The sequence below is a fragment of the Choloepus didactylus genome, chromosome 8 (genome assembly GCF_015220235.1).
Source record: "Choloepus didactylus isolate mChoDid1 chromosome 8, mChoDid1.pri, whole genome shotgun sequence".
Lineage (NCBI taxonomy): Eukaryota > Metazoa > Chordata > Mammalia > Pilosa > Megalonychidae > Choloepus > Choloepus didactylus.
Window position 1 is genome coordinate 102,651,079 of NC_051314.1, and position 5,281 is coordinate 102,656,359.

The following is a 5,281-nucleotide window of genomic DNA, read 5'->3' on the forward strand; positions in this document are numbered from 1 at the left end:
AGCCACCTAGAACAGTGCTCTTTTACTTCCTAACCACTTAAACTTATTAGTTATTTATACCATATTATGAATTAACTCAATAAGATTGGTTTCTTTTTGAAGGCAGGCCAGGATCTCGTCACTGAGTGAGTGGGTGTTCCTCCTGGGAGAACAGGGATAGCTAAGGTGATGCGATGTGAGGCCGGATGGAATGCAAGCCTTAGAGTCAAGAAGAGGGGCTGTCCACTTACAGAAATAATGTCAGTAAGTTAGGTGGGAGGGTGTAGTCATGACAGACATGTAGATGGCACAGTATTTCTTATATCCCTGGGCCTGGCAACAGCACTGACAGCATTCAAAATTTCCTAGTGTACTTACTGGTTTTGGCTGATTGAAATAATTTATTAGTCCTGACATGAACTAAATCCTCTGTTCATTGTGAGGTGAAGGAATGGTTATGCCTGCGATTCACTAAGTCTGTGGACAGGAAGGCATGAGCCTTGTGGAGGCACCCTTTGTAAGGACTTGTCATCTACCTGATATTCTGTGCTGCATTAGGTCTTTGATAATAATTTAAAATTCCATGTCCCTTGTCTGGTTTTCTGTCTTAAAATTTATGTTTATTCACTTATAGTTTCATTGAGAATTCCTGAACTTCTGCTGTGGAATGAGAAACATGAGACTTCCTATTAACTTAAGCATAATATCATTTAAAACAAGTATAAACTCCTTGGGGAGTTGGTGAAGCTCCTCTGGCTGACCCAGTTGGTCTCTTCTTCTATTCTTGTCAGCCTGGTTCTCTGCTACTCATCAAATGTGTCCTATTTATTTATCCTACCTTGAAAGTCTGAGGGCTGCAGCTTTTGTGTGACTGTATTTATATTAATTGCAAAGATTTCTCTATATCTTGCATGTAGTTCCTCAACAAATAGTTATTAAGTCACTCTTTTCCCTCCATTTAAGAAAGTTTGGCTCTCATTTGCCCGGAGTCCTGTATCCTTCCTAACCCAACAAAAACTTCTATAGGAGCAAGAGTTAGAACAGAAGTTTTCACCAGAAGCAAAGGAAGTGAATATAGAGGCAAAAGCAATGCAGCAAAGCTAAAGGACAAAAAGCGAAGATGTTGATTTGGGGACTCTTGAGAGCAGAAGGGACACATGCCAAACAAAAAGCCTGAGTTAATTATGATTTTGCAGAAGGTTGGAGCCTATAATAGGCAACACAAGCTGGCAGGTTTAGAGGCAGACATGAGTATATTCCACGAACATTGCCAATCTCCACGGCCTGGTATTTGAAGGAGAGAGGAAGTAATACAGTATATGCTGGATGGAAGATATATCACCTTAATAATATTGAAAATGTTGGCTTTCATATCGAAATGAACAGATAAAATTAAACCCGTAGGAAAAGAGCATAAAGAACACCTCTTGGCATCATGTTCTTTTCATGATATACGGTATGGATGAGATGTAATAGATTTGCTCAAGTGGGTAGCTCTGTGCATGCTGTTGTTTACACATGGCAGAAAAGGATTGTGATACTTGTTAGGAAAAGAACAGGATAAGGAATGACAGAAAGGCTATTTATTTAAGACAGAATGAAATATTTTTCTTCCCCAAAGAGCTCCTCCTCCTGACTTTCCAAGTTTTATTGGTGACATCACAGAAACACCCATGCTCAGATTTTTGTTTTTTTCTGTCACATGCTTACAGGCTCTTCTTTAGAGTAAACTACTAACCACAGGCCAAATCTGGCCCACCACCTGTTTCTGTAAATCCCAGGGCCTAAAAATTATTTTTACATTTTTAAGTGATTGAAAAAAAATCTAAAGATGAACAATAGTTGGTGATGTGAAAATTATATATAGTCCAAGTGTGGATGTCCATAAAAGAAGTTTTATTGGAACCCAACCACACACATTCCTTTACATATTGTTTATGGCTGCTTTCATGTTACAGTAGCAGAACTGAGTGGTTATGAAAGAGACTAAGTGGCCTGCGAAGACTAAAATATTTACTCTCTGGCTCTTTACAGAAAAAGTCTGTCAATCTCTGCTATAGCATCTTAGTAGGTTGTAAGCTTGTTGAGTCCAGGAACTGTATCTTTTTAATACTTATATCCTATGCCACCTTTAATGCATTGCTTAGTACATAGTGAATTCTCAGTATAATGTGCGAAGATAAGAAATACAACTTTTAAGTAAATAGTACAAAATATACCGCTCCTTTCCCCTGCATCAACCAACTCAGGGCCTTGTGCTTAGGAGACCTTCAATGCATGCTTTTTGAATTGAAATTTAAACTTATCTGTTGTTTAAATTGGTGGCTCTCAACTTCATGCATCAAAATCACCAGAAGAGTTGGTAAAACACAGATTTCTGGGCTCTACCCCCAGAGTTTCTGATTCAGTAGATCTGGGTCAGGGCCTGATATTTTGCATTTCCTAAAAGTTCCGGGTGATGCTGAGGCTGCTGGTGCAGGGAACACACCATGAGAACCTCTGGTTTAAGTAATGACGGTTAGGAGAGACAGGGCAAAAAAACACCTCCATGAAAAATACTAGATAAAAGCCAGAAAGTGACCCAGAACACCAGTTCCAGCAATGCACCAGCGGGACAAGTTCTGCTAAATCCACAAGGACTGTGCACTTGGTGAAACCGGGAGTCTTTGTTCTGAAATGAGTGAGTAAGCCTGCTGAATATCTGGCAGTCACACTGCAGGGTGCAGAAACCATGAGTTGGTGTTTGGAGGCAGACTAGTTCTTTTTTAAAAAACCCAAAAGTGGCTGCAGATGTGGCTGCGAGAACTGCACAGTGAAGTGCGGCAGGAATGGGCTGTAGGTACACCACAATATCTGGCGTGGATGACAGCCTTTTGCTAATCCGCTGCTAATTGTCTCAGAGTGAGGCAGGCAGAGATGAGCCAAAAGGAGAAAATAACCACGCCCCTTGCAGCCATCTTCCCAGCGGGCTGGAAATGCTCCTGTCTGGCGCCAGCACCACAGCCCAGAGCTGTGCTAAAACCCCAGTGTGACGGGAAGTGCTTCCAGCATCATGCACACAGGCCACAGTATCAGGCGTGGACAATAGCCTTTCGCGCATCCACAGCTAATTGTCTTGGAGCTGGGAAGGCAGAGCTGTGTGAAAATGGGGAAATTAACACACCCATTCAGCTATCTTTTCAGCAATCTGGGAATGCCCCTACATGGCCCTGCAGCCCAGAACTTCCCTTGGGGGATGGCACTCACCTGTGACGTAGCACAGTCTTCCCTAGGGCAGAGGCCTAGGGAAGTCCCAGGACCATACACCAGTACCAAGGACTTGTGTGTCAGTGGCAGAGACAAACTGTGGTGAGACTGAACTGAAGGATTAGACAATTACAACAGCTTTAAATCTCCAGGATCACGTGGGAGATTTGATTATTAAAGCCGCACTCCCTCCCTAACCGCTCAGATACATAACCCACATTCAGGGTGGGCAGCACCAACTACACATGCAAACTTGGTGCACCATTGGACCCCCAGAAGACTCAGACCCCACTCACCACAAAGACAAAGTTGGGGAAAACTGGCTTTGAGGGGAATTAGGTGGCTTGTGGGTGCCACCTACTGGTTAGTTAGACAAAGTGTACTTCACCAAGCTGTAGATCTGACAAATTAGAGATAAATATTTAAATCAGCCTACATATCCTAAAAAAAACCCTATCAAGTTAAGCAAATGCCAAGAGGCCAAAAACAACAGAAAATTTTACAGCATATGAAAAAACCAGACAATTTGGATAACCCACACCCAAACACCCAAATAAGAAGATCAGAGGAGACACAGTACTTGGAGCAATTAATCAAAGAACTAAAGACAAACAATGAGAGCATGACACAGGATATAAAGGACATGAAGAAGACCCTAGAAGAGCATAAAGAAGAAATTGCAAGAGTAAATAAAAAATAGATGATTGTATGGAAATAAAAGAAACTGTTGACCAAATTAAAAAGATTCTAAATACTCATAGTACAAGACTAGAGAAGGCTGAACAGCAGATCAGTGACCTCAAGGACAACAGAATGGAAAATGTAAGAACAAAAAAAAGAATGGGGAAAAAATCAAAAAAATCAAAATGGACCACAGGGATATGGTATATAATATAAAATGTCCAAATATAAGACTCATTGGTGTTCCAGAAGGGGAAGAGAAGGGTAAAGGTCTAGAAAGAGTATTCAAAGAAATTGTTGGGGAAAACATCCCAAACCTTCTAAACAACATAAATACACAAATCATAAATACCTAGCGAACTCCAAACTGAATAAATCCGAATAAACTCACTCTCAGAAATATTCTGATCAGACTGTCAAATACAGAAGAGAAGGAGCAAGTTCCAAAAGCAGCAAGAGGAGAGCAATTCACCACTTACAAAGGAAACAGCATAAGACTAAGTGTTGACTAAGCTGCCACCATGGAGGCAAGAAGGCAGTGGCATGGCATATTTAAAGTTCTGAGAGAGAAAAATTGCCAACCAAGAAGTCTACATCCAGCAAAGCTCTCCTTCAAATTTGAGGAGGAGCTTAAATTTTTCACAGACAAACAAATGCCGAGAGAATTTGCTAACAAGAGACCTGTCTTACTTGAGATACTAAAGGGAGCCCTACTGAGAAAGAAACAAAGAAAGGAGAGAGAGATATGGAGAAAGTTTCAGTACTAAAGAGATTCGGTATGGATACCTTAAAGGACATTAACAGAGAGAAGGAAAAAATGTATCTGACAAACATAAACCAAAGGATAGGATGGCTGATTTCAAGAAATGCCTTCATGGTAATAACGATGAATGTACATGGATTAAACTCCCCAGTTACAAGATACAGACTGGCAGAATGGATAAAAAAATAAGAAATGAACCATCTGTATTTTGCATACAAGAGATCATCTTAGACACAGGGACACAAAGAAATTGAAAGTGAAAAGGATGGAAAAAAAATACTTCATGCAAGCTACAGCCAAAAGAAAGGAGGTGTAGCAATATTAATCTCGGATAAAATAGACTTTAAATGCTAGACTTTAAATATAGAGACAAATGAAAATGAGAACACAACATATCAAAACCTATGGGATGCAGCAAAAGCGGTACTGAGGAGGAAATTTTAAGCACTAAACACATACATCAAAAAGGAAGAAGGAGCTAAAATCAAAGAACTAATGGAGCAACTGAAGAAGCTAGAAAGTGAACAGCAAACCAATCCTAAGCCAAGTAGAAGAAAAGAAATAGCAAGGATTAAAGCAGAAATAAGTGAAATAGAGAATAACAACAACAAA